The sequence below is a fragment of the Cyanistes caeruleus genome, chromosome 4 (genome assembly GCF_971803275.1).
Source record: "Cyanistes caeruleus chromosome 4, bCyaCae1.hap1.1, whole genome shotgun sequence".
NCBI lineage: Eukaryota > Metazoa > Chordata > Aves > Passeriformes > Paridae > Cyanistes > Cyanistes caeruleus.
In genome coordinates, this window is record NC_141704.1 from 13,593,724 (window position 1) to 13,620,870 (window position 27,147).

A 27,147-nucleotide genomic window follows, 5' to 3' on the forward strand; every position below is an offset into this window, starting at 1 on the left:
CCTATGCACTGCCTATGCACAAATTACAGTTTTCCTATTTACATTATGTCCTGAGGTGCTTTGTTGCACAGCCTTCCACTGTGCAAAGTTGTGCAACTTACACTTACAATTTCAATAAATGGTAAATGAAACCTAACACCTTGTACTGATCCCAGTTCAAAGTTTGCAAATGTACTTGGCATTAATCCTAATAAAACCAAAACAGAAAAAACCCACACATGCCCGAAAAGCAACAGCCAGCAACCAGAAAATGAACAACCTAGAGTCTTGCAGAAATGTGTCATCCTGCAGGAACTGGCAGCTGGTTCATAACAAGAATTCATAAACACCTTGTAAGCACTTTCATTTTGCAGCCAGTCTGAAAAAAACACTAGCAAAACCCGGTACGTGAGGTTAAACAAAAATAAAATTGTATTTGATGTTAGCAAACTACAGCATAATGTTGCAAGATTGAAGGATAACTTTACCAGCTTTTTTGACAAAACACTATTCCAAGTCCAGCTGAAAAAGTTTGGAAATAATATCCACAAACTGTTCCACCCTTCTTGCACTGCGCACTGGAAAGGAAACAGCACAGTCGGTTTCATTTTGATACTTCTTGTAAACTGACAAAGGAAATAAACTGCCAGCTCCAACCCCCAGACTGATCCGCTGCATAAAACACTGCTCAACAATCACAAGCTTCATTTCAGGTCAAATGACATAATTGGGAAATTATCAAGTGCTAAAATAACCACCGTTCTGCTGGTGTTTATTTACAATAAACACAAGCTCCGCTTTCTGACAGAAACCCACTAAAACGATTCTCCATTTCACAAAGTCTACAAGTGAGTAGGATCAGCAAAATTATGCAAAACATCCTGCTAGAAGAAGAAATGTAAACTGAGCCACTTACAGAGAGGAGCAGGCTGCCAACTTAATCTGATTCTACGACGACTGTAAACATGTACTTTTGGAACGTGAAGCGATTCACATTGCCACAGATGCCGTCAGAGAAACACAGCAACGTGATTAGGTATTCTGCACACGGGGAAAAATCCGGCAGATGACCTGCCGCAGCAAATACCAGATCTGTGCTCGCACACACCAACTGTTTTGACTACAGGCACTTGTTAAGCACCAAGTTTCGGTCCTACCAGTTGGACACCAGAACTGAACCTGTGCCAAGAACAACACGAGCTGAAAACGGCTGCAGGGTTTTTTTGGGTTTGTTTTTTTTTTTTCCCTTTTTTTTTCCTTTCTTTTTATAATTGTTGATACAACTCAAGCAACTGCAGAAATGAACCAAAGTGCAAAATTAAAAGCAGCAAAACCCACAAGTGTATATTTAGAAGAAGACACTGAATTTTTACTTCCTTGATCCAGGAAAGAAGGAGAGTTTTTGTGTATAACATGGTAGGATGAACCTGAGGTTTCCTGGAAATTCTTTTATTTATGGGATAACCTGGCATTTGTCAGGATAATTATAAAAGACATGAGAAATAATCTCTAGACTATCACTATTTTACATTTACATGACCAAATATCTTAAAAATGGCAAAATTTCATGAAAGTCACACACAGCACTTCACAGAACACTATTATTCCTCTTGAGTGAAAAGCATTAAATGAAAGAAGGGTCAAATGGAACTCCAAAAAATGCTTCAAATAGTGCAATTAATTATCCTAAATGTAAACTGAAGCTTCTGGGTACTTGCCTGCTTCTTTTATAAGGATTTTGAGACATAAATGTGAAGCTCCAAGGTATCGCTGAAGTATCAGACAGACAGGAAAACAATAGAAGTGTGAATACCCAGCCTTGGTCACAATGCCAGTCTTCACATGATTGAGCAGGAAGACCTAGATTTAACTGTAGTGTAAAGGCCTGTTTCTACAGCTATAAAAGAGGATATTAATGATTTAGGGTATTAACTTGATTAAAAAAGGAAGACTTAAGTAGGAATTCATCACTCCTGTAATGACACAATTTCAAACGCGTAACCAGCGTTTGCCACATGACGCATTGCTACTGCAAAAAAAAAAAAAAGACAATTTTCAACTCTGTATTTCTCAGCTCAGCAAGGCCAAAAATCCCCAGGCAAAAAAGAAGTAATGGAGCAAGCAAGTCTTGGCTACACACTTTTTTGGAGTGACAGCCTACCAAAGAAAAGCAAGGAAAGCTTATGCACAGAAATTTCACTTTCTGCTGGAAAAGATGCTCAGGTAAGTCCAACATGAAGCGAGAGTCTGAGCTAAATACCATCACAAACCTTGTGTCCAGTGCTTACACCACAAAGACAGCCCTCAGCATCCTTCTGCACTGGTGTCTTATTACCTGCTGACTCACATTCCCACCATTTTTGTACTCAGAGGATGGAAATTATCAGTCCTAAACCTGGGACAGACACATCAGGTGAAATGCTAGAATATTTCTAGCAATCAAGCCATGGTACTTTCAAAGGTAAATACTGCCAACAAATTAGAATTTTGTGGGCGATTTCATACCTGAAGAGAAATCTTTTATTTGGCTAAATGTATAAATTTATAAACAAATCACCTATTCATTTATTCAAACACCCAACTTAAATAATTACACTCCAAATTGTTGCAAAATAGAGGAAAATTTAGTATTGTCATCCTCTCATGCTTTGTATCATGTAACAGACCTGTTTCCTCAGGCAGATCATTCACATTCAAGGTCAGCTAATGACAAATGTTTTTATTTATTTATACTTATGAGGTAAAATATTTCACTGTATCTCTGTTTTCATCTTTAAGTATATTTACATAACAATAACAGAATAATTTATGTACATGATTGCTTGAAGAACTAATTAAATGTTTCCCCTCATCTATCATAAACTAGAAATGTTTAATGTTTCTTTAATGTTTTAATCCAAAAATATATAATGTCATTTATTTTTACTGTTAAAGAAAGGTAAGCATTGCAGAGTGAGATGGGACTACTGAGGTGGCTTGGAAAAAAAAGAGACTGCTCTACTATGACTCCGAGAAAACAGACTATCATTTTTATGTGACATGCTCTTCATCTGGCTCTGTGAAAAACATGACACCAGATTTTATTCAATATCTAGATCACACATCACTATCTTATTATATCATTCTGTACAAGTAACTTCTAGAGAAACAGTAACTTCACTGAAATTAGTCCAGAATAACATCTTTGCAGGACTTGTACATAATCTGTTGTTTAAACCTTCTGGATTTTTCTGTTACTTGAGATCCAAACCCAGCACCTGGTGAATCAATGTATTTCTTAACAAGCTGAAGAATTATTTAAGCACCGAAATAATGGAGATTTTTTCCCTAAAAATACATAGGTTTGAATGGTAAACTGTTCCATTTCTGTTACCTCAAGTTTCTTTGTCCCCCAGCAGCCTCATAATTTCATCCTCTGTATCCATGTTCCTTTGTCCTTCTCCCCAAAAAGATGGGATAAGGTCTGTTTGGTCTGCAGGTAGACATGTGCCAGCTGTCAGTATGAGCTGCAAATGTGCTACTGCCACATGGAATACTCTTCTCTGGGCCACATTATTTAAGCTGTCTCCTCACAGTTGCTGATTTTCACAAGACTGCTGAAAAATTTTGGATTTTTGAACCAAATTAGAAGACAGCTAAAAATTCTCAGACAAAATAGAAAATAGATACAATCACATAAGGTTTATTGCCATTATTATTATTTTTATTACTAGTAGCATTATTATAAAATTATAATATTTTCGGAAATCCAAGCTAAAATCTATATATGAGTTTTTTTTACTTGCTTTTCTGTGTTTGCCATTCCTCATGGGTATTTCCAGGCATCAAATTAATTCCCTTGGAATACTCTGACATCATTTCAAAATCCAGGTAACCATACACAATCTGCCAAGCCTGGGACACTATTTGAAAATTGAACAAGCCTACATTTAAGTTTCAACTGGCTTTATAAAAACCTACTACAAAAGCAGCATAACTGTCAGTTCAGAGTATTTCCTCATTCCAGACATTTCAGATAAATCAGTTCACTCATCTTTCAAGCACGTTATTTGCCAGAGGTAAGAAAATCTATTATTTAGAATGCTGCATGAATAACCACAAGTGATAACCCCTTAATACACAGCCTCTGAAGTGAATGTGCAAAACAGTTCCTGAAGAGGTCACTTGATCATATTTCCCTCATTACATACAATAGCTCTTACAAACAAGAAACCAAACTCCTAACCTTCTACAGAAAAAAACTCAAGAGACAAAACTGAAAAACATACCCAAATACAAAAGTGGATTCATAGGGCATTTTTAATCTGTTCCTCTCCCTTTAAAAAAAATTCTTTAGTTCTGTATTTACATACAGCTTCTTAATTCTAAAATTAGTTTTCACTTTAACTTACATTATTTATGACTTCTAACTGTGCAAACTAAAGAAACTCAGGCAACTGCACATGAATGAATAAATGCAAATCAACCTCTGAGAGGCCAAGTGACAGCTACTTCATATTCTGTCTATTCATGCACCTCTTGACCATTCATCACTGCAATGAACTTCTCATACTATAGATTACGTCTTTTGGATAAACCATTTCTCCATTCTTAATTTATCAAATTTCCCATCATTGTTCGTAATGAGAGTTTTTTATGTCTACAATATTAGATGTCTGCTATACCTACACATACATATAAAAAAGATATTTTCTCAAATAGGTATTTACTCCATGTTTTTCAAGTTGAGTCTTCCAAAGTTTGTTGAAGCATGGTGTGTGTTTCAGATGCTGTTTGAAGAAAGGCATTTTCCATGGCCATTAGAGTGTAGATCTTAATTTAAAGCATTCCAAGTTTATTCACCCACTGATGCTATAGAACAATGCCTCTCTTATAGAACAATGTGGCAGGAATGACACAGGGAAAAGAGACAGGTGATTTCCAGTACAACTGCCTACCAAGGTGCATGAACTGCTGTGACAGCACAGCTATGCAATTCTGTTTTCCTTTCTCCCACTTCCAATGCCCTGAACAACCTGTCATCCAGTGCGGGTGGTTCCAACTTTCCACAGATCTTCTCAGAAGCACACACATACTATATTTTAGAAAGACTTCTGGTAAAAAAAAATGTGTAGGTGCTCACCAGCTGAAGACACGATATTTTTCCTATGAGGCATTCTAATTACTTTCTATAATTCCTTCTATAAGGTAATAGAAAAACAATCTCCTTAAAGCAAGGCTTAGCTCAACTCAGAACAATTCTTGTGAGTTTTAACACTGACAGTAAGCAAACAAACCAAGATTATTAGAAGTCCAACTTGAAGCAAGTTCATACAAATGAACGAGTTTTACCCAAAGACATTTAACTATTATATATGTAGCAGAACTGTATCTGAGAAGAAGCATGCAATAAGTATCTTTCCAAGGTATCAAATGTTTCATGTGTGTCAGTCATTTTTGCTTTAAACACGAGAATCAATTGGAGCATATGTAAAACATTAGGATGATTATTTCCTACTAGGACTTAGCTGGCTTTTTATAGTGCTAGAATCTGTTTTCACCCATGCTTGGTGTAACATTTCACTTCAGGTGGGAAGATATGAATAGGATATATGTTTGCCAAGAGATGAGAGTAACCCTTGGTCAGCCAAGAAATGACTACAGAGAGTAAGCTTGGAAGCTAACAGGAAGAAGAGAAAACAATTTTAAGACAGGTATTTCAAAGTGGGCTATTTATAGAGTCAACACTCAATTATCCATGGTCAGATTATCTGTACCAGAGATGTAGAAACAAATCAGGTCCAGCTGGGCTCATTAGCAGAGGTGCAGCTTGGTGCAAACATCCATACACTTCCAAGGACATTGTGGGTTCAAAAATTACACAGCATCTTTTCTTTAGCATAAGACTGAAGTCCTTGTTTCAATCTAAAGTGAGTCACTTATGCTGTTTCTGTATAGCATTTACAAAGACAAGAGCACTGGGGGTAATGGCAAAGACTTCAGACAAAGCCACCACCTGGCAGTATTACCCTTGGGTCTGGGTCCCAAGAAATTTTATTAACTCAGGCACAGCATGAAGCCTGAGCTGGATGTGTGCATTCCTGCATTCTGTGTCAGAGCTACGGCCCCCGCCAGGGAGCTGGGTACAGACAAGCACCAGATACTTGTGACAAGGCAGGAGTCAGGCACCAGCCAGCATGGCAAACAGCAGGCACCTCAAATACAGCTAGGGTGGCCTCTGTGCACGGGAACTGAGCTGTGACATCACTTGATATTACAATTTAAAGTTAAGTAATTTAAACCAGATATTCCAAATGAGGGAAAAATTAAAACAAGTACTTTTCTAACTTCAAGAAAAACACAGCCACAGCAATATCAACCCAGCTTGAAGCTGTTTTCTTGGCCACAATTCCAAAAACATAACTGACAGTGAAATACAAAGGTAGATTAAAAAAAGGGAGCAAAATGGAAAAAAAAATCCAACATGACATTTCTTACCTACCAATTGCTTCCTCTGAATCAGACTACCTGAGTTCTTGATCAAAGACTGAAACCTTTCTCCATCTGACAGGAGACAGCAAACTCCAGAAGAGACTACGATCTTCTGGAAGTTATCCCTTCTCATCAAATTCATGTTCTATAGTTGAAAGACATCCTACTGTTTAGAGATAACAAGAGATACTTCTAAATTGGAGGAATTTGAGATTCAATTTATTTTTTTCCAGCAATGGGAGTCACTTGACCAAAGAGACAGGGAAAGGACAACAAGCAGGATACTGGCATGATAAATCTCAGCTATAATCAACTGACTCCAGCTTGATTACAGAGGAGGAACTAAACTCTGTATTTGGCAAATGGATCACAGAGTAAGTCTTTTCTAAAGCTTTTTGCTGAGTCTGCCAATTGTTAGCTAGACAGTACAGCAGATTTAACCAGCAATGGCTAACAACTGAACCAAAACTAACCATGCCTGACCTATCATCTTTGGGATTTGCCTGCTGTATCTAAATACTGAGAGAAGAAGATTTATTTACACTGAACTGCTCAAGTAGTTTCAAATGATAGCTTGAAACAGAGGATCACTGAGTGCAGGATGAGATAGAGATTATCTATCCCATCAGAAGACCACTTAACACTTGAGGAAATCTGCAGATCCTAAATCTACAACCTTATTACCCCTCTTCCTTTCTTCCTCCCTAGTCCCAAATTCCCTGACTTTTCAAGTTGTTAAGGTCTAAAAAAAAAGTAATTCAAGGGAAGAAACAATTCAAAAGCACATTCACTATAATAGATATTACTTATAAGAGAACTCCAGCAGTTTTATTTGTCCTTATTTCTCCTTACATTTCAGATCCCTAAATGCCTACTGCCTAAAAGGTATTAGCAGTGGCATTAACAAAAGGCCTGCTGTCTGTCTTTGCTGTTTTACGTAAGGACATGAAGTCTATTCTCAGTTTAGGGACTAACATATTTTGGAAGGTGAAATACTCAGGAAACAAAACCAGAGAACAGATCTGCTGTACAGTATTTGCAAGTCTCGTATATGGTATTTATCTTGGAATACACACTAATGAGGACAGCAGCACAAGCACTAGAAGGGAAAAGACTCAATTACTGTAAACAACTGGGAAAAAAAGACTGTTAAACATTCAACAATCACATCAACAGAAGGTTCAGAAGTCTTTACCTCTTGTTTACTGTAACAAGATTAGGTCAAGGCTTGCCTCTGCCTCTTAGCCTCATCAAACTAGGGAAGACCATAAAAACAAAAGCACTGCACCAACTCACACACTCACTGAAAAAACTCACTGCCCTGCTCAAAGTATCAGAAACATACCAAAGTATCAGGGGCTACTGCCACAGTAAATTTCAGCCTGTAACTTCCAGCTAATCATCTGCATCTCTGTCAAGCACATACATGCAAACCACACTTACATAAACTTTCTGCTCCCTTGCTGTTCCTCCCACTCCAAGATATCAATTCTAGCCAAGAACTTGATTAGCAACAGACTATGAAACACTTTCAGAGAACATCAGAGGTGGCACTTACAAAAGGACAGTGAACTTTTAAGGCCTGAAGGCCCCAGAGCAAAGTGTGGCAGCTGGCATTGAGCACCACATGTTATAGCTGCAGTTGTACCATGAATCAAAAAAAAGATGCAATTTCTTTTTCTGCTCTTCTTTCATTTCAAAACATTCCTGGCACACCTCAATCTGGTATTAATCCATGGCTGAATTACAGTGTATAGATGGAGACGGGGCACATTGTATAACACAACCTTGAGTCTTTTAGCATGTGCTTCCTAGAATAGGCTGCTCTCACACTGCAAGTACAGCATGTATTGTTGTCTCCAGATGTAGCCTCATAGAATCAATATACTGAAAAAGGCCTCCTGAGCCCTCTTTCACAAGCAATCTTGATCCATCCTGTATCAGGGTCCTCTCTCGTTAGTAATTTTATGCCAATTTAGGAGTAACAATTATTACATGCTCTCCCACTCTTTCCTGGCTAACTGTAAAATTATTAAACACCAGAGTTACATGGACTACTTTTGTAGGACTTCTGTCTTCCTCTTTATAATTACCTGTAAAAATATAGTACACAGCAAGTTTTAAACTATCAGATAAACTATCTATTAGATAACACTGGTTTCAAGTAAAGAAGTAGGTTTTATTCTTTTCTCTGAAAAGTCTAATAAAGTTTTCTAGTGTCCCTTAGATTTATAATCCTTTAGAAAAATGTAATAGAGATATAGAACCTTATGTTTTTCTCCTTTTAAGTTCATTAGAACAAATAGAGGGAGAATGTAATCCATGCACACAGCATGTAATCCAGCTGTAATTCATACCACAGCATAGCAGAGGTAAAGCGGTAATGCCGACATTAAACCTGATACTGTTTAGCCCTTAAAGCTTGCAGGTAATCCCTCTCTTTCCAAGAACTGCACACTCAGAGAAATCAGATATATTTAAAGAATAATTCAGTATCATGAAAGTTTTAAATGAAATTTAATTTTTTGAAATGAAATAATTTAAATTGAGCTTCAACATCTAGATCCACATTGAGGCTTTCAAAAGCAAACACTCAACAACTGCCTTGCTCTTTATTTAAAAATCTCTATGGAATACATATAAAACGGAGCATAAAAAAGTTGACAGCTGCCAATTCAAGAATCAGCAGTTTCCCACCAGCGTATTTTGTTTAAACTACTTTGGTATCACTGTCATGTTATTAATCAAATTTTTAAAAAAACTTCCATGAATTTATATTTCTGAAATACTACCCATAACCAATGCAATCAGTTTGCATTAATTTTTTTAACTACATTGCCACATGTGAAATATACCCAAAAAATAGGAAAACAAAACACAGAACATACAAACACATACTTAAGGGAGAAATCAAGGTGACTTCTTAAAAATACGGGTCTTGCTAAGTTTCTAGTTACCTGTATCCATTTTTATTTAAGCTTTCTGAGGCTGCAGCAAATGGAGCTTAGTGTCTGCTCTCTCAAGCTAAAAATCTTTGCAACAATTTGTGTAGATTTGTGCAGATAAAAACAAAAGTCACAGACTATATTAGTTTCCAAGACTGCAAGCAACATGAACTATCATATCTGCACAACAGCATGCTGATATAGTTGGGAAAAAAAGTAAAAATATTCACACTCCAGATAACCAAGGGTCAAAGTTCTGGTTATGCATGAAGTTTCAGTATTGGCACTTCCTGTTCTGAGTCTAAAATACTCATAATTAAATCTATTTTGTCCTTCGTTGCTAAAGTAATGAACTGCTATTCTCTCCCCTCCTTCATAGATCTATACCTGATTTGCCCACTTACATTCCTGTGAACCATTAGGTCAGTTTTAAAAGGCCTTCGGTGCACAAGAGGCACTGCCACACGAGTCCCGCAGGCCAGGGCTGCGCTCAGGCTTCCTGCACAAGGCTCAGCCCAGAGCAGCCTCCCGGAGCGGGGCGGGAGCTGCATCGCATCCCTGCACCCCGGAACGCCTCAGCTGCTTCGGAGCCCGCAGGTGTTGCCGACAGCCCTTAAACACGTGTCACCTCCCTCCGCACCGCGCAGGTACGTAAAGCTGTGGATGTTTTTCTCCAGCAACAGCTCTGTCCTACAACCTCGTGCGGCTCCTACACCAGGTTTCTCACGCCGCTCGACCACAGCAGCAACAAAGCAAGGCAGGATCTGTAGCGACCCTCACTCACATTCAGCCCTCCGCTGCAAAACCCACCAGCAGCACCTTCCCCTGGCGCGCTGGCAGCTTCGCCTGCGGGGCTCCGGGCCGTCCTTCGGTGGGGGCCGCCGGGCCGCAGGCGCCGTCAGCGGCCGGGAGGCTGCCGGGAGCGGAGGGCCGGGAGGAGGCGAGCAGAGCCGGGAGGGGGAGAGCAGCGGGCCCGGAGCTCCCCCTCCCGGAGCCGCCGCCGGCACACCCGCTCCCGACATCCGTCCTTCTGCTCCCTACCGTCCCTATGCACGCGACGAGCAGGGAAAGCCCCAACTGCGAAAGGTCAGGATCAGCAGAGTTAAAGGCAAAACTCGTTTCACTTATCGCACGATTTTTTTCTCCCGAAAACTCGTCAGATTTCTAATTTAGTTTTGGAAGGCTTTGGGAAAGTCAATCCTTCGACCCACTGTGCCACAGCTTCAGCCACTGCCGGCAAGGATACACATGCTGTCCACGTTAACTCCAAGTTCAGGTTCTGAACTCCACGCAATAATGTATGGTAGCTGGTAATAAAAAAATTAAGCTTCTGAGGATCTGATTATCTTTGATTTTCACACCGTGGAGTACAAGCAGACCAAGGATTAAGATCCTGTTTAAGTCAGCTGCTGGATAAACACAAAGGTCTTTATCACTTATTTTTCTTCTTACAAGTACTCCATACTCACAAGTATGAAGATATCAGAGCTGTGGTGTCACTGCCCAAAATAAAAAGTTCAGTCAACAAGCTGAGCTTTGCTGTGGCACATCTCTGCGTGATAAAACATCCCTGTGCCAAACTCTCAGCCACCAGCTGACTGCTGCTGGAAATGGTGGGTTCCCCATTAACCAGAAATACTTCCTTTGGCATAACTCTCAAGATTTGGAATGGTGGTATGTTTAATGTTTACCTGAAACCATTACAAGTAATTTGTTTCAACTATATTTAAATGTGCAGCCACTCAGCTCTTCTCACATACATGCAACTCCCTTTGCAGCTAATAAGTTGTTGGCTTGTCCACTAAACCCAGCAAAACCCTGCGATTTGCAGCAGATCAGCATGGGACCTCAGTTTAAATGCAAATTTATTCTCATAGTTGTGTCCAACATGCAACACACCAACAAATGGAAGCTCACACCACAACGTATTTTACAACGTTTCAGGATTAAATTCCATATATTTGAACACATACATGGAGTGGTGTTCCCCTGGAAATTAATATGGAAGATGTTCTCAGGAGTACTGCATTCCCTGGCTGTGCACCTTCCTGACTATGCAGGGATCCCAGTGGGGCAGGAGCAGGAATAGCCCCAGTTTATTCAAGTTTCTATCTTAATCACAGAATCTTCTACCTGAGGCCTTGGAAGAAGACAGGGAGTATGGAAACAGAACCAGAGCTCTCAAAGACTACTTACAGTGAGTAAGCTCTTCAAAGGGCAGCATGGGTCCTTCTAGCAGTGATTTCCATTGGACAGAAGAGAGAATTGGATTCAAGACATCCTGACCCACTGGACCCAAAAATGAAGCCCATAAATTTAGTCAACAGATCTTTGAAGGTGCATAGCCAGTTGTTTTGTAGCTTTGTTTGGTTGCCTTGTTTTTTAATTTAATATGAACATAGGACTTGTAGTAAAAAATAAAACAGTATATTTTTGAGGCAGAAGCCAACCTAAACAAAATAGCCCTGAATGCTTCTGGGATTCCTGTTTAGGAAATCATTCACTGCAGGTGTACATGCCTCACAGAAGAGGCAGTCACTGAAGCCAAGGAATAATGAGACACAATAAAATATGGAAGTATAAATAAGCAGTAGAAACAATAAGAGGTATTGAAATCATAGGCAAGTAATATCATCATGCAAATAATGCAAATAACAAGACAAATAGATACAATGTTTAAAACTGACAAAAAAAAATACAGCAAAAATGTACTATGCTCATAAAAAGCTCCAGCTAAGCTGAGAAAGAGATGGTTGAAAGCAACTACTGGTGTGCTGTATACCTTCACCACTTTATGGTGAAGACATTACATACTGTTAATACCTATTTGTATATCTCAGATTCATGCCTGCAGAGCAGCTGTCAAAGCATGTTGCAACACATAATCTCGGAGATCCATGGGGCTGCAAGGCTGCTGCAAAGTGAATGGTGATTGCTGCCTCATGTCAGCATGTCATAAAGATCATATCACAGGTCTTGAATGGCCAGTAAGGCATTGAGTGATCATGAATATTTAGAATATAACACAGGGTAATGCTAAGGGAGGGTTAACTTCTATAAAGAAACAAAACAATGCATCAGAATTTGGGGGGAGGGGGGGGAAATATGCATTGTAACCATGCAAACAGTCTAGCAGAAGTAAATCCAAAGCAATGCTTTCACTATCTGAAAATAAAAATCCATCTTCTGAAAATCAAGGCTGATGTTAGCTTTTGTTTAAGATACAATCAAGATGTTGACAGTTTTCTGTACCTTAATATTGGGCATCTCAAATGATCCATCAATAAATCACTTAAACCAAATGTTTCAGAAAGTGATAACCAAGGCATTAGTTTTCAATCTAAAATGGGAAATCTATCAACAATATTAAAACACATATTTAAATAGGAAAGGACTTCTACAATTGAGCTGAAGACTACAGACATTTACCTTTTAGATTAACTTCTGTAAACAGTTACCTTTACACAATGTTATATGTTGCCGTGTGTTGCATGCCATTTACTTCTTGTTAATTGTATGTCATTTGCCAAGTTGATGGTTTGGCCCAAGTTATACCTTCCCATCCCATGTTGTCAATCTACCCCGAGTTTCCTGTCAATCCCACGTTACAAGCACCACATGCCTGGAATTCTACTTCAGAAATCTCCTAAATTTCTACATTTGATTAGTCTGTGTGGCCCAATTTCCCCCCTACCTCCCTCATTGGATGATGATTTTGTGAACCCTGCCTTTTACCCTCCCCAGGATATCTCTGATCAGCTGATGCTTTGTACCCTCCCTTTGAACCGCCTCTCCCTATTTCAGCTGTTGCATGCTCGCATTTTCTGTCTTTTGCACCCAAGATTCCCCAGAGCAATAAATCCTCTATTATCCCATGCAAAAGACCTCCCTGACGTCCCTGCCCCCTCAGAGCGTAGACTGACAGCCAAAAAGCCAAGAGCAAGTGCTCCAGTGGCACCTCAGGTCATCCTGCTCCTGGGGTGTGACCCACTCCTGGCACAGGCTGAAGTGGTAGAGCCAGATAAGCTCTGGCCCATCGTTAGTGATACCAACAGAGACTGTGCTAATTGACAGACAAGTTCTACATTCAATCATACTGGGAAAATAGTGCACAGGAAATAATTATTTTCTAGGTCTAGAATCTTCATACAGAAATTTTTGCACAGAATCCACAATCTGCAGAAAGGCTAAGAACAAAACTAGTAAATAGTTAAAAGGACTATTCATTGTAGGTAATATGGGTGAAAGGATTTTTTTTTTGTTGAGGGATCACTTTCTTTGCTCGTCTTGCAAGCTTTAATTAAGTGGCTATGAAATAAAGAGTAGCTGAGAATGATTCTTTTGTAACCTGTTTTCAGGCTATAAACGTGCTTCTACTTATAGTAATACTACCATATATTAATATAAAACCATTAATAAGACTGCCTATTTACCAAAGCCTAGATATAGATATTAATTTGCCTGTTGTCAGCGTGAAGTTAGGATATCAGGGTGTTTCGAAAAGAAAACATCTAATCTCTGTAGTTGGTTTTGGACTGATGAAATTGGGTTTGTGTCTATTGAAGAAAAGTAAGTGATATGCCAGTAGCACTTTATGGTGACTCTTTCATGCTGTCCATCAGAATACTCCCATAGAATTTTCAACATGAGGCCTGAAATTTAAATATTAAGTGCTTTCCTGATGGACACTGGCATTATCAGACAGCTTGCACATTTAAGCTACTTGAACCCAGGAACATTTCTTAGTATCCAGCACACGGAGACTGCCTAGTCTGGAATGTGTATTGGGACTAAACCTTTAAAATGCAGAAACCAGAGTCCAATCTGTTGGGAGTGTACATGTTTCTTGCTAAAGATGTGCGGGCCTAAAATAGTGCTAAAATTAATTTTGTTTCCTTGTACTGCTAGGTAGGTCAACATGCAAGATTCTTTTCCCACCTAGAAACAAGGCTATAGCTCTGGCAATTCAGCACCAGCAAATCAGAAGGGACTTCAGGCAAAAAACTTTAATCCAATAGAACACCAGCATGTATATTTGAGTGGCAGCTCTATGAAATGTTTTGGGTTTTTTTTGTATCTGTACACTAATCTCGCTATGAAGCCTAAATTAGGTTTCTTATGTTTCAGTACCATGGATATTTCAGCACCAAAGGACAGAAGAGAGGTGTTAGAGAAATGCAAGTCAAGAGTGCTTGAAAAAGTCAAAATGGTATGGATTTTGCATGTGGAAATTATTTCAGAATAATCTCTGAACTGCTGGCTGGTCATTTCTGCAGATATCTAAACCACATTTAGCAGAAGACAGGGGACCCAGATTTCTATGAATTCCAATTATCCCAACTCAACTCCTGCAACAAGTCAAGCATCTGATCCATTTTCAGAACCACACTCTACAAAGCTGTGTTTGTGACCTATAAGACAATCCTTTTTCTCTTAAAGCATTACAGACTTTCATAAACAAATCAAACTGTTGTACTGAGGAAGAGTACAAAGCTCCAACTAACAAGTGGTGCTTGACAGATACTCAGTTATGCTTACATTATCTTACAGATGAGACTAATACCCCAGCAATCCCAACTTTTCACAGCAGCTCCTCCAGAAACCCCATGGGATTCTGGATTCTTGTTTAATCTCTTGGAAAAACGAGGAACACTGGTTTACTTGAGTGCCTTAGTCCTGCACAATCCACTCCTTAATCTATAAATTAGACTGTTATTTTTGGGAAATTCTAGAAGGGCTGAGATATATCCATATCCTGAGACAGTGCTTTTTTTTCTTATCCTCTCCATCTATCAGAATTTGTCCATATTTGATGCAGGGAAAAGCTACTCCACTCCCTTACACCTGATTTCAGTCAGTCCTTGCATGAAGTTTGCTCCATCCTACTTATACAGAGATTCATGATAAACAGGATTCTCTCCCTTTTCATTCTCTATCCAGGCCAAGAAGGTGTTGTCCATATAGGTGTCAAAATATATGCAAGTCACATTTTAAAGTCAGCTTCTAACAGCATAAGAAAAGACAACCTACCCTCTGCTTTCTGAGGGAAACATTATCTTTTCAGGAAGTGTTTGTTTAATCTCTAGCACAGGATTTCTTGTTTCTTGGTCAGACTCCCTAGGGGCTCCTAAAGACCAGTTTGTCTTATTAAAGATGAACTATCATAACCACAAAATTAAGAACAAGTTCTGTTTCCATTTTGAGTTGGACACAGCTTTCTTGCTGTAAACCTTCAAATCTAAACTATCTAGGAAAGCTAAAGTACCAAAAAGTGATTCCACTGTCTTTCCAAAATAGCTACAGTTAATATTGTACAACCATGTAAAACCCAGTCTTTGTTCTCAATTGCTTATAAATGACTTTAAAAACATGGGCACCTCACCAGTGCCATGGATTCAGCAGTACCACTGCACCACTGCAGGTGGCTCAGGTACTTTGCTTAGGTACACATAATGCTTAGGTAATTCTAGGATAACCCAACAAGAAACATACATCCCTCCTCCTACACTTAAACCTGAATTCTTCAAGAAAGCTCATCTTAAGCACATCTTTCACTACTTCTGTCATACAACTTTTTCCACTGTTCTATATCTCAAAAAGTTTTTTAGTATTTAAAAATATTTATTAATATAATTTACTGATAATATTTACTAATTAAATAATGCTAAATGATACACAAAGAGTTAATGAATTCACAAGTAAAATACACAAAAATAGTATTTATTACAGAAGCAATGCTGCTGTACCTTGAAGTGGTTTCTGAAGTTTATTACTTTTGTCCTCATATACGCACTGCTTCCTTAAGGTGTTATAGGGCCTCAAATGTATCCTTTAACTACCTATAGCAAACAAGAACAAATCTGTTGCTTGACATGTGCAAAGCTGCACACACCTTCACAAGCACGCCAACATTTTACTTCTTAGCTGTGAAATTCCACAGTCACTGCTACTAGTAGATATCTCTTACTGACTTAATTCAACTGATAATAAAGGGTTTATTTCAATTAGTCTCACATTAGAATCAGTGATTTAGATTTAAATTAAATTCACATAATTTTCATGTCCTGTGGGTATGCATGTTTTGACAGTACTGCAAAAATGTGCTGCAAGTTGCATAGAAGTTGATTGAAACCGTCAAACCAGTATTTAATTGCTTGCTGACATGTACCTCAAAAATAGTCCAGAGTGGATTTATCTGAACACACAAAAGGACATGAAGAAAACACATTTTAAAGTCATCTCCACTGCATTGAAGATATACAGGTTTTATTACTGTATTTCTAATTCTTGAACCAAACACTACAGCTTTTGCCTGTCATTTGCTCTATGATTATGTGCATCACCTCAGACTTCAAGAATTCTTTTTTACATACAATGAATATTATAAAATAATATTTCCAAAATGAAACAAATACTAAAAAAAAAAGTCTTAAACATAAAAATTTCCTAACTTCTTTTGTTCTGATCCCCAGCCTTTGAAACTCTGTAATATCTGTGCAGTCTCATTAAATACATTTGCTCAGATAATGTAAAAGAAAAGCAGTCCATAAACAATGTGTAAAGTTCACAAAGTTTTTGGAGAAACTTGTATTCAATCTGTCTTCTCTCCTGAATTTGATGCTGCAGAAGGCAATACTCATGACATGGAGTCTAGCAGTCCTCACTACTTTTTCCCCACTTAAATCTAATTTTCTGTCATTTACAATTTTTACTTTATTCCTCATCAGTCAGTAAAGTTTTAGAGTTGTCTTCTAGACTTTCTATGTCTTTTGGTAATTTTAACAAGCTTACTTCACACATTAAAACCTACTCTTCATCACATCCCTCTTTAGGGCTGTGAATTCTTGTTAAAAGAAGAGTACTTTAGGAAAAAAATAAAGAAAAAGGCATGTTGCTACCAATTCTTAGATCACAGAATCACAGAATGGCTTGGGTTGGAAGGACCTTAAAAGTCATCCAGTTCCAACTCACTTGCCATGGGCAGTGACACCTCCCACCAGACCAGGTTGCTCAAAGCCCCACCCAACCCAACTTTGAACACTTCCAGGGATGGGGCAGCCACAGCTTTTCTGGACAACCTGTGCCCATGTTTCACCACCATCACAGTATAGAATTTCTACTAATAGCTTATCTTAACCAGCCCTCTTTCAGTTTGAAGCCATTCCCCCATTCTGTCACTATCTTGTATCTGTCATGATCTTGTAAAAAGTCCTTCTCCAGATCACCTGTAGCCCCTCTTGGTACTGGAAGGTGCTCCAAGGTGTTGCCAGAACCTTCTCCAGGCTGACCAACCCCAGCTTTCTCAGTCTGTCTACACAGCAGAGGTGCTTCAGCCTTCTGATCATTCGAGGCCCTCCCCTGGATTCGCCCCAACAGGTCCATGTCCTTATTATATTGAGGGCCTCAGATCTGGATGCAGTACTCAGGGTGGGATCTCCTCAGAGCAGAGGGGGAGAATCACCTTCCTCAGCCTGCTGATCATGCTGCTTTTGGTGAAGCTAAGGATATGGTTGGAGATATATCAATCTAGTTACGTCAACAGCTTGTATGTAGCAACTTAAAAAAAAAACAACCAAACCCTCAAATCTGAACAGACACAGCTCAGAAAAAGAGCACTTTAAGATAAAGTCAAATGGTAAATCTTTCATCTTCAAGGTCAGTTGTCCTTTTCAAGAGATATACTTTTAAGATAGTTTAGAGAAGACAGGCAGAGCTGAATTAATAATTAATTGCAGCTGCTGTTCCCTGTGCAAGTACCACTCTGAACCACGCATTCTCTCTGCTTCTGCCTTCCACCCTCTCTGGCATTCACCTGCTACCCTGATGGGTGAGCTTAGCTTGCTAAACCAGCAGAAAACTAACCAAAGAAAGGGGGAAAAGTTGCTAAACAAATAAAACAAATCCAAGTGAATAGCTTTCTCATATTATTTGATAATAAGTTGAATAGTGGGCACTACACTATCACTACAGGGTGAGATGAGCAGCAGGGAAGGAAGAGGATCCCTGAACTGGGTAAGGCTGAGGTGTGAAGTTCATGCTCTGCCCTCTGCAGCAGCATGCCTTCAGATCCATTTGGGACATCCTGCCACAGCAGTAGTCAACAGAGCTGTAGAAAGGGCACTAATGTCACTAACACAGAAAACATCCCAGAGAGATTATCATGTTTTAAAGCTACTGGAGATTTTGGTGTTGTTGAAACAGGTTCTTGCATATTTTACAAGGACCATGGTTGCCACTTGGTTACCAGTGCTTGCTGTAAAAGATCACTTGCTGCACCTTGTGACCTATGGCTGCTCTCACAGCTGACTCTCCAACCCATCTGCTCTTCTTCCAGTCTTTACCAATTGAGGCTCAAGAGTTTATTCTCACAAAACATCGCTGACCACTGCTCTATTTCAGTGTTACTCTGGGGAACAATGGCAAATGTGGTAGTCTGGAATCAATTGTGTGATACTTGTACCACACTGACTGGTCTTACTTAACCTATCTGCCTCCAGTTATGGTAGCAGAGAGGACATGACGAATACTGTAAGAATGAGTAACTAACTCTAATATTTTGAGAAATGTGATTAGGGGTCTGTAAAGAGCTAAAACATTAAAACTAAAACTTGTTTAAAAAAACAAGAGAAACTTCACTCACTTTCTCTGTGTATCATCAAGAAAAAACATGCCTAATTTTCAAGAACAAAACGCTAGAAACACTTAGACCTGCTGAGTCTACTGGATACTGCAGACCTACTTCATCAGTGACTTCTGCATAGCTAAGAAAAGACTGTTACTGAATTAATACAGAGTATGAGGAATTTAACGGTTCTCCATGACTTGAGACTCAACACTATTATAATCTTAGGACTTGCCTTGAGAGACTAATACAGTTCATTAAAAAATGTAATCCTGACAATTAAAATTCTCCATATCCTAAACTTTAAAATAAAAGTATTTTGCATATTGCATTTGCCCTGAAGTTTTCAATTAAAATATGAACTAGAAATACAACTGTTGTACTATTTATTTTCTCTCTTAGTTACATAAACCACTTTTTTTTTCAGTTAAAATAAATTTTAAAAGAAAAAAATAAAGAAAAATAATCTCACTACATTAAAATTAAGTTCTACATTAAAACAAAGTTTCACTATATCAAAATTGACAATATGGAATAAATAAAACATAGGTTGCCTATCAAAAGAAAAACCAGGGTGCAAGACACTGTAAAACTGTTAGTAATGTTCATATGTAGCACAATCAAAGTGATTATTGCATTTCTTACAACACTATATTAATATTCCACACATCAGCAAAAGAAAAATCACAAAAGCAAGAGACATAAGGAAGCCTTTCCATAATGTAAGAATAGATGGATTACAATCAATATTAAAAAAGCCAACTGTTACAAGATGAGACCTTTTCTGTAGGTAAATGTAAATTTATATTTTTCTGTGAATGGCTAATCCACATTAATAAAACCACTACTAAACATCACTGCAGGTACTTTAGATTAATATCACCTAAACCAAAACATATCTTAATGTAACAGCGTGGGTTACATTTTAAAACAGTTTAGTCATTTTAGCCATCAGCACAATCCAATGTTTCTAGGAATGCAAGTCATTTTTACTAGGCAGCCAGCTGCAGGCATTGCTGCAACTAAAATTCCAGAAAAACTGGGAAAATTACCATTCATATGCTTTCAAAAGCTTCCTGAACACATGAATGGAAGCTGTGTTTGAATGGCAGAAGTCAAACAATTTGGAAACTAGATTAAAGGAAATAAGTAGTGATTTATTTGCAGTGTATCTTTTCATTCCACATAAAAGTGCTTGTGCTAAGTGACCAAGACTTAGTCCATACTTACAAGAATATACTACTGCAATGATACATTATGAAATAATCTTTGAAAAAAATGAACTAGGAGCAACTGCTTTAAAGAATTACTTTCCTGCACACAGCATCAGGGACGGCAGTGATGACTAATGGGGAGAGGCGCTGCTCGGTCAGCTCAGTCCCACAGTGTGGGGGAGGCACTGCATACCAGGGAACGCTTGCAGGGAATGTGAAGCAGATACTCTCGTATCACAGGGAAATAAATGGGGCAGTAAGACAAATAAAGCTGTTCAGCCTTTTCTCCTGTAGTCTTTTTAAAATATAATTAAAATAAACTGCTAAATGCTAGTGTAATCTTATGAAAATTCCCTTTCTTTCATATGTAAAGCTAATACTGAATGGGTTTCTTACACATAGATATCTAGTGTATTCACCTAAAGAAAATCAAGCCCAGGTCTCTATGCCCATTACACATGACAGTATGTGCAAAGCCCACATGATAAAATCTTAAATTTTGTAATAATACCAATTCTCAAACTTTCATTATTCTTCCTTTTTACATGAAAATCAAACATTTTAGGCCACAGTACAGCTTCCTATACAATAGTTACCATAGTTGTCATTCTTCAGTTAAAAAAAGTTATTAATTATTACAGCTTTACCTAGCAACATTTCTCATGAATATTTACAGATGATGTAAAGAAACTTATTGTTCTTAATTAAAAAACCAGAATTTAAGTTATTTTTACAAAGGTATCCCTTTTTAAAAAAAAAAACAATAAAAATAAACAATGTTTCAAAATTTCCAGGAATATCTTTAGGTGATCTGAATGAGACACTTCATACATCCTACTGCAGTTTCTAATTGTATAAAAAGTAGCATTAGCCAATGTTATGTTGACCACACTTTAACCTCTCAAGTTTTAGAGAAGTTACATGGAGGTTCTGGGCAGAAACTTCGCAGACTTGGAATCCCCAAGCCATTTCTCCAAATAAGATCAGTATACATCCTGCTAACCAAGGGGATCTCAAAGAAGTCAACTATACCTACACAACGTAACATGCCTGTGCTATAACCATGGTTCTGCTTCCACTTGGATGGTTCAATTATTTAGGAATAATCTGACATTCCCAAAACTAACCATTAAATGGAATATTTTAAAACACAATTAGGACTGATCTGCGTGATTCAGCTGAAGCTGAGCTTTAAAGTGAAATGTATAAGAAGAATGGGAAAGGCAAAGCATAACAAGTAAAACCAGCTTGGGTCAACAGTGATGCTGTTTCATTCAGTGCAAATGTCTTATGTGAATTGCACTAAAAAGAGAATCCTTTTTTTAGAGAGAGAGAAAGAGAAAGAGAGAGAGAAAGAGAGAGAGAAAGAGAGAGAGAAAGAGAGAGAGAAAGAGAGAGAGAAAGAGAGAGAGAAAGAGAGAGAGAGAAAAAGAAAGAGAGAGCAAAAGAGAGAAAAAGAGAAAGAGCAAACAAGAAAGCAAGAAAGAAAGCTAGAAAGAAAAAAAAAAGTGTGGGGGGGGGGGACTCAGAAAGGGTGAAATAGAGCATTTAAAAGCCCAAAACAATTTGCAAAACAAATACTGAGGAGCAAGCAGCTTCATCTTTGAATGAAGCAAGGGTCTGACCCCTTCCTGTGTCATAAATTCTCGCACTTACTTAATATGCTTCCTACTGGCAGTAAAACAAACATAAATTCTATCAGCTTTACAGACGTGTGTATCAAAAAAGACACCATATTGTATTCCATCCAGTTTTGGGAGAGACAGAAGAGGTATTTGATGGAGTATCTTCAGATCGTTGTCTGAACTGCTTCCTAATATTACTTGTGATGAAATAGCTCCTAATTTAGACTTCATAAATAAATACTAACTTATGTCTTTTAAGCAGATCCTATAATAACCTGAGAGCACAGAATGAATGCTACAAAATTTTAAAGAAAAACACAAATAGATCATGGAGAAAATGGTACCTTGGCAATTCATGCAACTCCATAGTAGACCTTATAGTGCTGAGTTAAGCTACACTTCATGCATTAATTTCCTTCATGGACAAAAAATGCCCAGGTTAGAGCTGCAGCTAGCTGACTCTTACACACACCCACAAGTTTCAGATAATTATGTTAATTCAAGCTATGAAGGTTGTAATACTTTTGCAAAAAATAAAGTAGCAGTGGACCCCTCAAAATCCTGTCTGGACAGATCCGAATGAAGCACAGTTTGCAATCCACCAAAGCTGAAGAAGAAAAGGCTTTGAAGTGAAGGTATGATGTGCTGCTACAGCAGAGGAGACATTTGTGTTAGATCATACACACGTAAAAACATCACCTGTACACATGCAAAAACACCACCTGTTTTACCTGTTTAACAGTTGATGTTATGCAACTCTGACTGCAGAGAGTCAGCTGGCATTTGTATATTCTCTTCCCATTAGTCAGTTTTCCAACAAATAATTCTAAGTGATACTTTCTTTTTTGTGATATTTGTATGTTTTGGGGAAGAAAAAAAAGGTCAGTCTAACCCTATATTAAACATTTAAGTCTAAAACAACAAAATCAAGACATCAAGCAATTCTAAAATGACATTAAGTTTAAAACTGAAAATATTTCTAATAATTGTTTTATAAAATGCAACTATGGAGCAAAATGTCAATGAATAACAGTTTTAAAAAAAGTCTTGCATTAAACTAGCTGGATTTAAGTGTTCAGTGGAATGAATTTGTTTCTACAGCTGTCTTTTTAAAGGGTGGTATTGAAACTCTAAGTATCATTTATCTGAACTTTGTTTCAACTCAGTGATACTATCTTGCTAGAATTGTCACTTTCAAACCTGTGAGTTGAAATACAAAATTAATCTTGATTTGTCTTCTTACAGAGTGCTTCTGGTACAAATGCTGGCAACAACTTTATAATTCTTTCTTATAACTGCATCACATGATAAGCAACTGGAAATAAAACTGTCCTAGCACAGGGGATACTGGCTACCTTGGACCCCTCTGCAGATGAAAGCAAAGCAGAGGCTGAAGTCAGTTTTGCCAGGTTTCACTGACACAGACCTGAACATGTAAAGAAGAAAGACAATTCACATCTTCCTGCCTGCATTTCCAAAATCTGCCTTTGTAGTTTGACTTTTCATCACACAGAGTGCCTACAGGCCACTCACAAGTTCAAGATCACTGGGCATCCTCAAATTAGGGCAGAAGAAAACATTCAGCTTTGTTCCCTTATGCCTCCTTCCAGCTAATTCCCTCTGAGTGCTAAGAGAATCACCACGAGAAGGCAGGAAAGCACATGGATAAATACTGATACGAAGTGTTGAAGAGGAACAGCCTCAGAGCATGCACAGGCAAGTATCTTCACTTGACCCATGCTAACCATAAGATAACATCTTTTCAATTGTCTGTTTCTAAGAACTCCTAAATTGGAAGATGGTGAATAAGTATCATAGTGATCTAAAAAATACTAACGTCTATGAGACATAGTATTTCAGTCTATGTGGTTTTTGTTTCTCTTTTTATGAAAATGAACTAGAGTGAAAGCTGTGAATATAACATGGACTGGATATGCATATATCCTAGTTTCAACAAAAAAAACCCCGAACGATGTTAAGTGTGTTCCTTGCTGCAGGATTGCCATTGACCTTTCAATCTTGTCCCTTTTCAAATGCAAAGACAGGCTAATTCCGAGCTACTTTATTTCCAATCTGCCTGATATTTTTTATGGAGCATTAAGTACCTGGGATATGGAAGAGAAGAAAGGCCTAAATACTCCAGTTCCTCCCACGGCTGTCTAACAAACACTAGTTGAAGTTTTCATGACTCCCAGGATTCTAAGCTAGAATATGTGAACTCTGATAATGGGATTGTGTGTAACAACCTTATGCAACCTTCTGCTTCTGGGATACAATATAAAGGGATTTTAGTTTTTTGCTGTGATTTGTTTTTTAACCATCTTCCCATCCCTTCCACCTCTCCAAGAAAAAGACTCTGACCTCAACAGGGCAAATATTAAAGAGCACCTGTAGTATTATCATGCCATTCATTAGGGAGAATTTAACTCAGTGTATGTATAGCCCATAGCTCTTTGCTGGACCAACTGGACATGAACAATGTCATGGAATCGTAAGGGAACCCTCAGGCTTTGTCAGCCAACTCACTGCTGGTAACTGCTGCCTAAGCACTTGGCCTGTCCTCAAAATTACTTTATATTCCGACACATCAGTATTTATGACTGGACCAGCAAACACAGCAGCTGATGTAATATGGCTTTTCCCCCTCAAACACCAACATATGATTATGTGACAATTCTGTAACTGCCTTTATTTCAACTTTACAATCAGCTACTTTAGCTTGATTCAGAGAGTGGACTTTTATCTAAAATTCTGACAAAATAGTAAGTATTTCTAAATATATTTTTTTATTATAAAGCCATTTAGTGCTAGGTCTTTAAATAAGACAAAGTTGATGAAAGGAAGATGACTACTTCCCTGATCAAAGCACTCACCTTTCTGTAATCTGTCTGAACCCAAATCTTGCCCTTTTCATAAAAGGTCTCTGACATGGATAAAGCCTTGTGAAGGGTGTAAAGAAGTTGCTCTCTCTCCATCCTGCTGAAACTATTTCAACCTTTTATAAACACATTTCCTGAACCGCAGATTGGATGCCAAGTGTCTTACTTGTCAAAGTTAGGGACAAATTCCCCCTCTAACTCTGTTCAACCGCTGTTATTTTATGCAAAATAAAAACACCAAAAGGAAAGAAGAAATTAGTATGGACTGGAACTTGCATTTTCCAATAGTAGAAGCCCAGGTAATTCTGTTCTCAGTCATTTGCATTTCTTTTCCATACAAAACATGCAACAGGAGAAGCAGGCAAAGCCTCACAAGCAAAATTGTTCCACCACACCCCAGCAGATGAAACACCCCAATTCTCATTAGCATTTCTTTATGGAAAGGAGAAAAAACACCTATCTACACCAGGTAGCCTCTTAAGGTGCTCTCAATTCAACTCTCCACAGATTTGGGAAGAAAAGTGTAAAGAGAATGTCCCAAATTGCACATTAACTGTTCTAATCACGACACTAGTGGCTAAAGGAACAGAAATAATTTTGCAGACTTAGAATTTAATTTCCTCTGGGTTTTTTTTTTCTCAGTCTCTTAAAAGAGATTTTACCTCAGGCCAAGTACAACACTTCACCTCTACAGGCATGGAAATTATTTTGGTAATAAAATGAGAGAAAAATCAGTTATGGTCAAGCCATTTTTTAATGTAAAAAACCTCTGTGTTTTTTCTTCAGAAAGCTATAGGGGAAAAAAATCCTATTTTTTTACCAATTGCATCTACTCAGGAAGTGGCAATAAACCACTCCCTAGTAGTTATTACAGAATTAAGGCTACAACAGGATTTGGGGTGCAATGGACAGGTCAGACAATATATGTGAATACATATAGAAATGCATACACATAGACACTTATGCACAAATAAACCTGTTCATAGTCATGACAAAAATTATCTTTATGGTCCAGATGCCCCAAAGGACTTAGAAAACCCATCTCCAACTGAACTAATGACTTAACACAAGGGAAATCCAACTGACACAGTCTGCTTAAACATTTAAGTGAAATGAAGCCATGTATACACATTTCTTAAAGATACTGCTGTTGAGATAGAACGGAGGGTTGCAACCTTCACCCAAAGGCTATAGAACTACTGACAGACCAAGGAGAACAGGGTAAAAATGGTCCTCGAAGAAAGAATTTAGCAATGGCATGCAGCAAGAGCCTGTATTAGTGCCTGAGTTATTCAGCATATTCAGAAATGACTGAAAAAAAGGTGGTGGTTAGTGAGAGAACAAGATTTTTTGTATATAATTATTTAAAGTATTAAAGATGAAAATCAACAGATTGCAGAAAGACCTAATACTGACCAGTGTAATAAAAGGGTAAACGAAATTCAATGTAGAGAAATATAAAGTGACAGACATGGAAGAATAAAACTATGTTCACTTTATATATAAAATGATGGTTTTTCAATTATTATCACACAGTAATGAAACACTGGTTTTGTAACAGTTCTATGAAATTATAATCTCAATGATCTGTGGTGGTCACAAAGGCAAAATAAAAGTTAAGGAAGGAATACAGCACATCATGCCATGGCTTTCCTCTCTTCAAAAATGGTTTAGAAGAGTTAGGGCAAGATATAAAAACACATAGGAAAGACATTGGGAGTTTCCACAAGTGACAATTAGACAAATTTGGACTTGTCAGACTGGATGAGTGATGACAGAGGAGGGTTATGGTGCACATTTATTATTAACATGGACAGGAAATGATCATTTGTTGCTGGTTCAAAAACAAACCAAAAAGCAAAGTATTTCTTCACACAGTGTACAGCTAAGCTTTAAGAATCCTTTCAAAGGGACCACCTAAATCTCAAGTTTCCATTAACTTCAAAAAACCCAGTGTCAACAGAGTTGTTTAGCTCCACAGTGACAAATACCAGATTTTTCTCTTCAAGGTTTCCTTTTTTGCATTTCTATACTCATTTAACTAAACATGCAGTTCTGCACTGTGCTCTTCTTCACAGGTTTATCTATCTAGTCTTGACTATGCCTTTCCTGCCCATACAAAAATGCTGAAACTTTTACTGCCTTTTTCAGCATTCTTGTTACATACATCCGGTATTAGACATCAACTGAAAGGTTTATTTAAACTGCAAATGAATCCTTTGTTGTCCTAGCCAGACTCAAAGGCATTACTTCCACTCACATTTTACAGTGTTCATCTATCTAGAATCACAGAATGATAAACCCTTGTTTTCAGACTCATTAGGACATACACAATACCTCTGCAAGATACTTCCACAGAGAAAGCTTAAAGAACAAACAAGGATGCACTGGTCTTCACAGTTCCTGCAGTCC

The 27,147-nt window shown here is 38.0% G+C and overlaps 1 protein-coding gene across 9 annotated transcripts in view; it reads right to left on the reverse strand.

Annotated features, from left to right (window-relative positions):
- The window catches only part of ATXN7L1 (ataxin 7 like 1), a 113,275-nt gene that overhangs the window by 37,763 nt on the left and 48,365 nt on the right, over nucleotides 1-27,147 (reverse strand). For 2 of the 9 annotated variants that reach the window (XM_023918934.2, XM_086886733.1), the window contains exon 1: nucleotides 10,180-10,434. The exons of 5 other annotated variants lie outside the window; for them this stretch is intronic. The gene's annotated coding sequence lies outside the window, so the exon portion shown is untranslated. Of the gene's footprint in view, nucleotides 1-467; nucleotides 553-895; nucleotides 1,102-10,179; nucleotides 10,435-27,147 lie in introns of those variants that run through there. 2 more of the 9 variants (XM_023918933.2, XM_086886731.1) reach the window with 2 other exon arrangements.